This window comes from Equus caballus, chromosome 10, assembly GCF_041296265.1.
Source record: "Equus caballus isolate H_3958 breed thoroughbred chromosome 10, TB-T2T, whole genome shotgun sequence".
NCBI classification, from domain to species: Eukaryota; Metazoa; Chordata; class Mammalia; order Perissodactyla; family Equidae; genus Equus; species Equus caballus.
The window spans coordinates 65,972,850-65,986,085 of NC_091693.1; the positions used below are offsets into that span (position 1 = coordinate 65,972,850).

At 46.3% G+C, this 13,236-nt stretch overlaps 1 long non-coding RNA gene across 1 annotated transcript in view; it reads left to right on the top strand.

The window, feature by feature from the left end:
* The first annotated feature begins 3,245 nt into the window (after positions 1-3,245).
* The window catches only part of LOC111775334 (uncharacterized), a 28,287-nt gene continuing 18,296 nt past the window's right edge, over positions 3,246-13,236 (top strand). Inside the window, exon 1 of the long non-coding RNA XR_011422589.1 lies at positions 3,246-3,493. This is a non-coding gene — a long non-coding RNA (uncharacterized lncRNA). The remainder of the gene's footprint in view (positions 3,494-13,236) is intronic.

Sequence of the window (13,236 nt, forward strand, 5' to 3'; positions counted from 1 at the left end):
CACATGTTGAATGAACACCCTTGCTAGACTGAAAGCCTTGGAGAGTGAGGCCTGTGTTTTGTTTACTGCTGGGGTTGGTGCCTGCCACACAGTAGGCTCTCTGTAAATGGTTGTTGAATTAACAAATGAATTGATAGATGACTAAAGAGAGCCAGCACAGTTCTCTCACAGTTAAGAGCCCAGACTCTGGAACCACATGCCATGGGCAGGTGACTTAACCTCTCAGAAGCTTGGTTTTCCCAGCCGTACAATGGGTATGACATTAATATACATCCCTCGAGCTTGATGGGAGGATTAAACGAGTTAGTATGCATAAAGCACTCAGAACAGTGCCAGGCACACAGAAAATATTTTCTCACTGAATTTCTTACAGACTGTGACATCAGAGTGTGGCCCTGGGCCGGGCCCAAACTCCCCTCACATTGGTTGCCCTCTCCTTATACCATATTGCAGGAAGCAAATTTTGTTGTGTCATTATCAGCTTGAAACCCCCTCATTCTTCTTCCCCACTAAAGTGCCTTTGTGTCTAGAGGTGGGTTTGGTGGAGTGCTAGATCTTACTGTTGGCACAAAAAAATGCTGAGATCCTTAAAATCTCCCCTGTGGGCAGTGGGGAGAGATACACTTTTTTTCCTGAAGCAAAGCTGAGAGTTTATCACTGCCTGCCAAAACCTCCCTCTAAGGCATCGCTTCTCAAACTTTTTAAACTCTCTCCCTGTTAGCCCAGAACAACAAAGTCCAGAGTCATTCTCAGGAGAGAGGAGTGACAGGAATGGGCTGGTGGCTGGGATCCACGTGCATCATGCTTTAACAAGGAGGGAGGGTCAGCGGGGCTCTCATGGAAAAGAGTCTGCAAGCCAGCAGAAGTAGGAACCAGCAGTCGGCAAATGGCTACCACTGTGGACCACGCTAGCTCGGAGGGACTGCTTTCCACCAGCTTAGAAAGCTCCCAATTCTTCATTTGTTCATTTAGCAAATATTTATTGAGCACTTACTATGCACCAAGTGCTGGGGATGCAGAGATGACCAAGGTCGATGTCTCTGCCTTCATGGAGCTTACATTCTATGATCATTAACATCTATTCAGCACCCACACGAAACACTGCTCACCCAGGACAGGTTCACTGAGCCATGGCAGTTCCTCAGGGATTCTCTAAGACTAAGCTGGAACGTGCCCAGGGGGTTTCAGCCTGTCAGCAAGAATCACTTGGCTTCTTTGGCCATGGGGAAAATGTAACTGGAACTCTTGTTGCCATGTACGCGTCTCAGTCCTGGCATTGGGAGGCCCAAGGCTCTGATCAGTCTGTGCAGGACTCCACACTCAAGAGTTAAGGCTCCACACCTCACACTCCTCAAGATGGCCACTATCAAAGAAAAAGAAAATAAGAAGTGTTGGCGTGGATGTGGAGAAATTGGAAAATTTGTGCACTGTTGGTGGGAATGTTAAATGGGGCAGTGGCAGTGGAAAACAGTATGGAGATTCCTCAAAAAATTAAAAATAGAATTACCATATGATCCAGCTCACTCCACTTCTGGGTAAGTATACAAAAGAATCGGAAGCAGGGTATTGACAAGATATTTGCACACCCATGTTCATAGCAGCATTATTCACAGTAGCCAAGAGGTAGAAGCCACTCAGTGTCCATCAATAGATGAAGGGATAAACAAAAGGTGGTATATACAGACAATAAAATACTATTCAGCCTTAAAAAGGAAGGAAATTCTGTCACATGCTACAACATGGATGAACCTTGAGGACATTATGCTAAGTGAGCTACCCAGTTACAAAAAGACAAATACTGTATGATTCCACTTATATGAAGTATCTAAAATAATTAAAGTCATACAGACAGAAACGGGAGTGGTAGTTTCTAGGGGCCAAGGGGAGGAGAAAAGGGGAATTGCTATCTAATGTGTGTAGTTTCACATCTGCAAGTTGAGTAAGTTCTGGAGATCTGTTTCACAACAATGTGAATATACTTACTACTGAACTATACACTTAAAAATGGTTAAGATGATACATTTTATGTTATATATATTTTTTACCACAATTAAAAAACAAAAAATTAAGACATCAATGGCCAACAGCTATGGTTGATGCCTGGACACAACAGGAGGAGAAGGAGGAGGCTGTGTGTGTTTCTGTGTGTGTGTGTGTGTGTGTGTGCACGCGCGCGTGTGTGTAGGGGGCAGTGGAAGCAGGGGAGGTCCTGGAAGTGGAAATTAACCTGGTCACTAGAGAGTCTGTGGTTATTTTCACTTGAACAAGGCCCCCAGAGGAAATGAACTGGGACCCAGTGGCTGCCGGTTGTCCTTTCCAGGTCTCCGAATCCCCAACTTTCTATTGCAAGAGAGGAAACAGAATATAGGGCAGAGCAAGCTTTCAAGAGTTCAAATCCCATCTCTGCTACTTACTTAGCTATGCAGGCTTGGGAAAGATACCTGAACGCTCAAGTGCTTCAGTTTCCTCATCTGTAAAATGGGGGTATAATAGTACTCACAATGCAGGCATAGAGTGTGGACAAAACAAGTCATCCCATGGAAGCCCTTAGCGTTTTGCCCACTATGCTGCGTTAGTGTTTAGGAAGTTTGGGGATTCTTGATGAAGTTGAGGGGTATATGGGAGAATTCACATTGTAATTAAAGAGCTGGGCATCTGGGTGGAAATGTGTTCAGTGAAAAGAAAGTATGGCTACTTCTGGCCAGCATATGCTGATGGCCTGAACTGACCATTCCCAGGTCAGAAGGTAGGGTGGCATCGTGAATTATCCAAAGCTTTTTTGCTCAGCCTTGAAAGGCCAACCTAAGAGCAGGTTGGAATGACAGTAGGTTGGAGGGATGGCTGGTGACTCCCCAGCCATGCCTCGCCCGGGCATACTTCATTTTCCTTCTCTTCACACCCATGGCTGGGTGGGAGGAGGTGGCCCAGGTGTGTGGGAGGTGATAGGCCACACGTGCAGGAAGCTGCAGGTACCTCAGGCGGGGCCTTGGGACACACGCCATTTCTGGGGCCTGGCGCCTCCCATCCAGGCTCCAGTCTTCTCTGAAGAATCACCCAGACCAGCTCTGAGGGTGCTTTAAAACCGGTTCTTCCAGCTATTAACCCTGCAGCTTCTGACGAAACACACACCCAGGTGAAGATAATTAGGGTGGGAGGGAGATCAGGACTCTAGGAATTCAGTGCCAGCCTCCCCTGCAGGTCATTCAGAGGTTGGGGCCTTGGCAGGCCTTGGCAGGCGTCGGCTCAGAGCCATGCAGCCAGCAGGCCCCACCTCCGTGTCTGGGAGGCAGCTGCTTCCAGGGAGCCCACATCTGATGGTGGATCCCTCTCTCCTTAGGCTGCTCCAGGTGTGTGCCCCCTGGTCTTGGGGGGAACTTGGGAATCCTGCACCTGAAGATGAAGGATTCGGATGAAGGACCACTTACTGAACACGTCCTCTGTGGATCCAGGCACTTTAAATTCATCATCTCCATCCTCACAGGCACCCTGCAAGGTGGGTATAATTACTATTCCCATTTTACAGATGAGAAACCTCAGGCTCAGAGGCAGTGAGGTGCTTGTTTAAGGCCCCTCCCTGCCTTTAAATGATGGAGTTGCTATTTAAACCTAGGTTGGTCAGGCTCCAAATCCTACACACAGCCCCTTCCCCTCTCTGCCTCACACAGAAGATAAAGTGATCAAGAGCCAGCCCTGATGGCCTGGCCATTAAGGTTTGGCACACTCTGCTCCAGCAGCCCAGGTTCAGTTCCCAGTCGTGGAACCACAGCACTCGTCTGTCAGCAGCCATGCTGTGGCAGCGGCTCACATAGAAGAACTAGAAGGACTTACAACCAGAATATAAAACTCTGTGCTGGAGCTTTGGAGAGAAAAAAAAATAATAATCTGCTCCCCTTGACTATCATTTAAAAAAAAAAGTGATCTACTTTAGCTAGACTATTTTGCACTGCCTCTCATGCTTATAGGCAATTGCTAGTGTTAAATGTCAATGCTAAGAGGAATGGACTAATGATGTGAAACAGTCAAAAACTTTGACTCTTCCCCTAAAATAGGATCATGTCACTCCTCTTTTCAAAAATCTTCAGTGACTTCTCCACTTACCAGATCGAGTTCAAGCTCCTCAGCCTGTGATACAAAGCGCTGAAGAGAGTATGACAGAACGCCAAGCTCCTGTGGCCCTTTTCTCTATTCAGAATGATCTTCAGTCTGGAAAGGGAAAAATAACCCTACTGAGTTGGAACTGGTGCCCGAAGAGGAGCACGAAGGGTTGGAAGGGAGTCCAGATTCCATCCCAGACCAGTGGCCCCCAGCCCAAGCCCGGCAAGGAAGGGCACCGGGGCCCAGCTTGCTCTGTGGCTGGTGTTAATCTTTCACAGATCATAGCAAATGTGAGAAAGTCTCAAAGAATGGGGTGGGCAAAAGTCCTAGTTTTCAAAACGGAGAATACTTTGGATTCCTACATCCCTACAGGTCTGAGGGGGAGCCCCAATAACACTGTAGTCCATGCTACAGGACCCTGTAGTTCTTTGGTGACCTGCACTCCTATTTCTAAGGTCCACTCTAAACAAGTCATGCCAATCTCACCCCGTGTCCTCTGCTAATGGGTTTACTGGGCTGGTAGATCAGGGAGATGTTGATGATGTGGTATATCCGGATTTCAACAAGACCACTGATAGTGTCTCTCGTGACCTCCCTGTAGACAAAATTGGAAAATTGTGAGCTGGATGTGCTTTCATTTAGAAGAGCTCGTAACTGGCTGAATGCGTAACCTGAGGAATGCTGACTGATGGTAACTTAGAGGAAGTCTGTAGCGGTGGGCAACAAGTCTCCACCCCAAGCCTGTTGTTTTGGATATTTTTATCAATAACATAAAAGGCAGATGATGCAGCACTGGGAGAGATAATTAACAATTTGGATGCAGAAATACGATCCAGACAGACTGAAATAATGGGCATGATCTAATAGGATCAAACTTAATTGGAGCAGATGGAAAGTTCTGGACTTTGGTTTAATAAATCAATGCCACAGGGTGAAAAGGACTTAAAGATTTTAGTGGATTACAAGCTCCGCGAGTTAATAGGACTCAAGCTAGAAGAGGTTCAGGGGTCCCTTCTGCTTTCAGGGTGTCGGATCCCTGCATAGCATCAGACCCAGGTATGACCTGGCTACCAATCACTAGACAGGTTCTGGAATGTGCCATGTCCTTGCACACCTCCATACCTCTGCACACATTGTTCCCATTTCCTTCTCCTCTAGCTCATCTGGTGAATTCCTATTCACTCTTTTTCTCAATTTTATTTTATTATTTATTTATTTTTATTGAGGTCACTTTGGTTTATACATTATATAAATTGCAAGTGTACATCATTATATGTTGACTTCTGTATAGACCGCATTGTGTTTGCCACCAAGTCTAGTTGCCCTCTGTCACTGTACAAATGTCTCCCATTACCCCTTCTGCCTTCTCCCTGCCCCTTTCCTCTCTGGTAACCACCAATCTGTTCTCTATCTCTATATGTGTGTTTGTTTATCATCCACATATGGGTGAAGTCATACAGTAATTGTCTTTCTCTGTCTGACTTATTTTGCTTAGCATGATACCCTCAAGGTCCATCCATGTTGTTGCCAATGGCAAGATTTTGTCTTTTTTATGGCTGAGTAGTATTTCATTGTGTATATATATATCAATCACATTTTCTTTATCCATTTATTCGTTGATGGGCACTTGGGTTGCTTCCACATCTTGGCTGTTATGAATAATTCTGTAATGAACATAGGGGTGCATATATCTTTTTGAATGAGTGTTTTATGTTCTTTGGATAAAGACCCAGAAGTGGGATAGCTGGATCACATGGTATTTCTACTTTTAATTTTTTTAGAAATCTCCATACTGCTTTCCACAGTGGCTGCACCAATTTACATTCCCACCAGCAGTGTACAAGGGTTCCCTTTTCTCCACATCCCTTCAATACTTGTTATTTCTTGTCTTTTTAATTCAATCTTTAAGATCCAGCTCAGCAGCTCCAGCTGGGTGGAGGCCTTCAAGCTCCTGACTACCTGTGCCCCAGAACCCTGGCTCCTCTGTGCTCCCTCATAGCACTCGCCACATTGGGTTCAAATGATCAGTTCTCCTGCCTGTCTCCTCACAGGACTGGACTCTCCTCGAGGGCGGGGCTATCTCACTCTCAGAGTGGGTGTTCAGTGAATGTTTGTGGGAATGGTCTGGCTGCCCCAAAGGCTAATTCTGTCTTTTGCTGTGTTTGTGCAGGAATCATGTGCAGAAACGATTTCCTAATGCTGCTCACACAAGGCATATCAGACAACTTGAATAAAGGCCTCAGTTCTGGGCCCCACACTTGAAAAGAGACAATGAGACAGGATTGGGTGACCCCGCTAAAGAGCAAGCCGGGTGGTAAAGGGTCTGGACCCTCTGTCATGTGAGGAAAAGGAGAAAGATGGGAATGTTCAGCAGGAAAAGAGAAGGCTTAGATGAAGACCCAAGAGCTGTCTTTAAGCGTTTGGGAGAATGACAGCCAGTGGTCCCTCACTATCTGGGGGTGTGGGAGTGTCAGTACTTGATGAAGCCCTGGACACACACACACACCCCATTTTCACAGAGTGGGAGGCAGTACAGGGTGTGGTTAAGAGCCTGGCTTGAGGCTCCGACTCATGAATCAGAATCCGGCTAGGCCTTGGGCAAGTTACTTAACCTGCTTGTCTGTTTCCTTATCTGTGGAATGGGGCTAACAATATTACCCACCCCACAGGGGAATTAAATGTGACAATATGTGAAACGGGTTTAGAACAAAGTCTGCCATATTCCATAAATGTTAGCTTAAAAATATCATGGGGGCCGGCTCAGTGGCGTAGTGTTTAAGTTTGCGTGCTCTGCTTCAGTGGCCTGGGGTTTGTGGGTTGGGATCCCAGGCGTGGACCTACACACCACTCATCAAGTCGTGCTGTGGCGGCATCCCACATACAAAACAGAAGAAGATCGACACAAGTTTTAGCTCAGTGACAATCTCCCTCAAGCAAAAAGAGGAAGATTGTCAACAGATGTTAGCTCAGGAACAATCTTCGTCACCAAAAAAAGAAAAAAATATATATATATCAGAGGGTGTGCTGTCACACAAAGCCTAAAGGAGTTGGCTCTGGAAGGCAGCAGACACTAGATTCTGAAGCCCTGGACTCACTTCCCTGTGTGGGTGGAGAACCTTCGTGCATCCCTGACCCAGAAGCATCTGCGGGTCTGGGCCCTCCTCTTCTTCCCTCTGTATCTGAGCCCCACACTCTCAGAGCAACCTCTGGGTAAAGAACCAGCCCACTCTGGTCCAGGCCTACCCTTAACATGTGTGGAGGCTGCAGCAAGAGTACACGTGTCTGCCAGCAATACGTGAAAGTTACAAACCAAGCTAAGAACTGCTAAACAAAACATGTTCTATCCTCATAAGTCAACAGTCACACCTTCACAACCCGCTAGAAGTGTAGGTTCGAATTTAGAACTCCTTGAACTTCCATGCTGGAACATCATGGCACATGGAGAGCTGGCCCTGACCCCCAGCACTTGGCATGCACACTGCCCCTTTCTCCTTACACCCCAAGATACATCTCTCACTACGAGGGGGTCTCAGGCAGGTGCGTGGACCCCCAGCCACGTGGTGTGTAAGCTGTATTTATAGCCACAGCCCTCCATTCCCTCCCCACTCCCCTGCAAATGGTCGCCCCTCAGGTCTAAGGATGCTCCCACTGCAGGCATGGTCCACCCTCGAGAGGACAGACCAGGGGAAAGGCCAGTCAGGCCCCATGAATGTGCTCCAGGCTCTTTAGGCAGGGAATTCAGGGGTCCTGGACACCCAGAGCAGGAAGGGGACAGAAGTTGCTAGTTCCCCTTGGCTCTTTGAATCCTGGCTTTTTGAAGGTGAGGCCCCTAGGCCTGAGAGCAGCACTGTGCCTATTAACCTGTGAAAGCCTGGATGCCTCCACTCTATCTGCTGCCCAGCCCACTCTGCCCAACAGGTTTAGAGTGGGAGCTGTGTTTGCCTCCAGGGAGCATCACCTAGAAAGAGGGAAGGAGATCTGTTTACCCCCAGGTCGGTTTAGAGAAAGACGGAAGGTGGTGACAGCTTTAAAGCGAGAAGGAGAGAAGGGCAATGTCTGAGGCCTGCAGCCAGGAGGACGGCAGCCTGCAGAGGCCTCAGTGTTGGGAGGCCAGGCGGCTCAGGACATCTGGTCTTCAGTGCTGGCCCTGGACCTGCTTGCCCTCAGCCCCGTTCCTCAGACTCCTTTCTGCTCTGTACGGCAGGGAGCAGGCTCTGCAGGCTGTACTCCCCAGGGTGCAGGGTCAGCAGGCTGCTGGCTGGGGGTAGCCTAGGAGGGACTTGGGTGAGAGATTGGAGGGTAGATGGGAGCAGAAGGAAGCACTGTATTTCTTCCCCTCCTTCTCTGCCTTTGGTGCCATCTCTGGCAGCTGCATTTCTTTCCTGACCTCAGCTTCTGCTGTGGCCCCAGTTTCCTTCCAGTGACTTTGGTGCCTGGCCTTGGAGAGCCCACCTCCTCCCCTCGTCCCTTGAGCCTCAGGCAGTGGTGACTTCCTGCTGTTACTGATCTCTGGGTTGCCTCACTGTCTACTGATTGACTTCCTAACCTTTTCCATCACCTGTGTAATCAAGTCCTTGCGTTAAATTCCTCCTGTTTTATACCCTCAGAAATCAGTTTTTGTTTTCTTAACACTGAAATCAATATGCATCGAGCACTGTTATGTATCAGTTGATTTCATGGACAGTCATGTGCTGCATAATGACATTTTGATGAATGATGGACCACATATGTGACGGTGGTCCATAAGATTAGTACCATATAGCCCAAGTGTAGCACGCTATACCATCTAGGTTTGTGTAAGTACACTCTATGATGTTTGCACAACGATGAAATTGCCTAATGATGCATTTCTCAGAGTATGTCCCCATCATTAAGCAACACATGAGTGTATCATCAATTTTAGTAGTCAGACCCAAACTAATAACAGTCATTTATATAGAGAGGAAACTAAGTTTTTAAGAGGCTACATAATTTTCTAAGTTTACCAGCTAATAATGGATAGAACAACTAGGATTTGAGTCTAAGTTTGCTTCACTCCCAGGTCCATTCTCTTTCCAGTATGCCTCACTGCTTACTGGAAACACTTCTTGGACAACTGTATTGGGAAACATTTGAGGCTATGTTGGAAGCCACTGGAAGGAGAGTTCTGGGGTGAGGATGGCTTCTGGCCTCCTAAAATTACTCCAGCAGCTCCCTCCTCATTGCTAGGGAGCCATAAATAAACTCTCGTTTTAAGTATTTTCAGAAAATCTAAATAGAAAGAAATCTCACTGAGTCCACACGAGACTGCCATTCAGACTGCTGGAAATAGATTTAAATTGTTAGGCTTAATGGAAAGCTAGGTGAGACACCATGATTTTTTGAGAAACAAGAAGCCAGGCTGAAAGGAAATGCCTGCTATAATTAGACAATATTAAGACTTAATCCAGTTAATGCCAATGTAAATAATTCCTCCCTTCCCTCTCTCTCTCTCTCTCTCTCTCTTGTCCTTCACTTCTCTTTTAAAACCTTAAACCAATGGCTCACAGCTGATGCTCTCGCATCACAGGCTAGATTGGGGTGATTTGTTCCCAAGCAAGGAACTTGGGTCTTTTCCCAGTTCATGGGTGAGGGGCAAGAGGGGGAGGAGAGGGTGGGAAATTAGGTTCATGGTACGACATTTCTCAACTTTAAGAATTTTTGTGTTTAATTTTTCTTAAAAATCACCTGAAGCACCTAGGTGGACTAGAACCTAGACTCTAGTCTGAGGGGTGATCTGATTTACTATAAGTTTACTTATGAATGATTGAGGGTGTGCCACAGAGTAGAGGACTCCAGTCACTCTGCCCTAAAAACAAGCTCTGGAACCGCTGTCTTCAAAAGCATGCCAAGATGCCCACCTGTGCACACCATTCAGATTCTGTTCCAGCGGGGGATCCATTGTGAGGTACAGTTATGGTGACCCTCAGCCTCCCAAACAGCCTAGCCCCAACTCGTCTAACCCTCCATATATACTATTGTGCACCAGACCAGGAGTCCTCCCACCCCCTATCTTGGATTGGAAAACATTCTTGTCCCAGGTAAAGGAATTTGCTCCAGTTAGGATGACCCACATATATGTGGGAGGGCATTGCTCTGGAGTGACAGAGTGACCTAGCAGCATCAGAAGGATTTAGGAAGTGCCTTCGTTGCTTGGGTTTGAGGGGGAGACCCTGTCACTGGTCAATGTCTTCTTTCTCTCTGTAACTCCTTGAACTAATCCGAAAGGCAGCCAAGACTTATGAGCGGATTGTTAATGCTCATCAGTTTCACCTTCCAAGCCTGGCCTTGGGGAGAGTCTGTGTTAGGTCCACAGCCCAGGAGTCAGGGGGAATACCAGCTGCAGTTCAGGGTGGAGAATCCCTGAGCATTTCCCCTGGAGCCTGAGGTCCCCCCATCCCAACTGTTTGCTGATGACCTTCTCTATGGGGGAAGAAGACTCTTGTCAAATACGCACAATGAAGGCACAGCCTGTCTCACTGAGTACTTTCCCAAGGACAAAAACAGTTCCCCGGGAATCAATAGTTACTGGCGTTGGAAGATCCCATTCCAAACCCCATCTCATTAAACCAGGCCACCATGTTCAGTATTTGCTCCACAGCCAGGCAGGGGTTAATGGGATCCAAATCCATCCTGTAGGTGATGGTCTTTTATCAGTTGTAATAAGTCACCAGTATTGGCAGCTTGCAGACTAATTTTTCAGAACAGCCGATATTTAATAGACTACCTCAGATGATTAAGTGAAATGATTTCTTGGAGTGGTCCCAGAGATAGCTCTAAAAGTTGTCTCAGCTAATTATCTCAAAACTAAAGGGTAGGATCGTAATGCCACTTATTAGTTTAAAACTGGTTTCTGCCAAGATTCGGGCTTCTTAATTTAAGCTCTACACGCCCAGAAGGTCCATGGCGAGGCCACAGTGAGACAGTGAGTGCCTCAGATTTACACATAGTTGTGTGCATCTGATCAGTGTTCATCAGATGCCTAAGTGGATCCAGGGCCCCAGAGACGATAAAACTGCCTACCTGGATTTTTGGTACCATTTATTTTGCAGGTCATTTCTACAATCTCTGATTAATTTTTCATTTTGATCTCTGCTTTGATCCCCTTACTCTAGGTGGCCTTTGTATATGGACCAGGGACCCAAGTTGATTTATCAAACTATTTTTGAAGCTAAGAAAGAAATGGCATCATTTTTTGGGGAGCTAATACTTCACTGCCCGCTCCTCCCCTCCCCTGCCCAACATTAAAACAGTCAAATCTAAACCTGGAATATTTAACCTGGTCATGGTTTGCGTCTTCGAAATAGAGGCAAACCCGAGTGCTTCCCTCCACCCACAAATTCCATTTAAAGTCAGATTTCCAAACATCTGAGGACCGTGTCTGTTCCGTGTCTCTGCGGGATTACTAAATTACACTTAGCTTCCTCTGATGAGGTATTTCCCTCCCCACACCCTGGCAATTACTTGCCAATTAATACAATCGAGTAAACACCTTATGAACAAATATTAATTTTGAATGTCAGGTTAACATTTTCCTCACTCTCCTCCACCTACGATTTCCTGAATTTTCAAGGTTTGGCCGTTCCCTCTCCCCCTCCCATTCAGCTTAAAACTGGGCAGGGCCAGGGGTAGTGAAGATTATTCATGTGGACCTCTCGCTGAAGGACGTCTGCCTACTTCCTTCCTAAATGTAAGCAGTCAGGTCAACAAGGGCTGCATAAAAGGCCTTACAGATCTGAAAGCTATCATGTTTGTCAGCCCAGAATTGCAGATCTGAGTGATGATTAGCTCCTGGCACTATCTGGCGTCTGCAGAAAACAAAGGCCTGATGTTTAGGGAACTCAAAGTTCTTGAACACCTACATTCACTCCCTCTTGCCCCCAAAGCCTCACCTGGAAGGGAGGTTAGGTGGGGGTGAGTCAGCGGCACCTGCAGGGTGCCATCCTCCTGGAGGAACCTGCACCTGCGTCTCTGTCCTTTTTTGTCCCAATGACGGTCTCACCTCAGCTGGATGGAGACAACTATGATGACCTTCCAGCCTAGTGCTAGAGACTGGACTCCCTCTCATACTCTCCCACTAGCTGTGTGACCCTGGACAAGTCGCTTAATTTCCTTCCACTGCTGTCAAATGGATATAATGATGCCTACATTACAGGGATGCTGACATAGTTAACTTAGGTGAAATATACAAAGTGGTTAGCATCCTGTGTTAGGTTTCTTCTCATTTGTACAAGGGGGATAATAATACCTAACAACACTATAATCCTACTTACACATTGCCTACTAAGGCTTGGGCTCTGTGGAAGGTTCCAATGAGCAAATTTGCCTGAATTTTTCTCAAAATGTTTGATTTTGAGGTTACAACTTTTGGAATATGATGCCACTAAGACATGAGTCAAATCACATCCGTCTTTCCTAAAGTTTGGCCTTTTGGAACCAAAGAGACAGTGAGTTGTGAAAGAGCTCTGAAATCAAATATCTATGGGAAACTCTGCAGCCTATCGATTCCTCTTGGAGAGTCACGTTGCACATTAGTATCTTAAAGCCTGTGATTTAAAAATAGTGTTTAGCTATGATTAACTAAGTGCAGATTTATTCGATCATTTAATATACAAGACACTTTTATTCGTGTCATACTGTTGATATCCCTGATTCGATGCAGCACACTTTGAGATATGCTAAATTACCCTTCTCCCAATGTAGGCTATTCCAAGGATTGGATGACACCAATTGCTGTGATAGATTTTAAATTGAATTGGAGATCCAAAATGGGGGTGTTGTGTGACCGTACCTTTAACTATCAGGAATTTTTTAAACCTATGATTGAAAAAGATGACCTTCTTACAAAAGATGGGTTCTGGATCTTCTGGACTCAGTTACACCAGCATCTGAGCACGTCGTTTAACCAAAAAATAATGCCCTTTGGGGATGCACATGCTTTTTATCTAATATGTTTGCTACTCAGGATAGTCAAGGCACACAGGAAAGAAGTAGAGAGACCTTTATCCAGATATTCACATGAGTAATTTTCACCACCCTCGGCTAAAGCTGGATTGGGATTTTGTCTTTGTCATCACAGCTGTGCATATCTTTACCCTCCAGGACTAACGCCTCCAGAGTTTC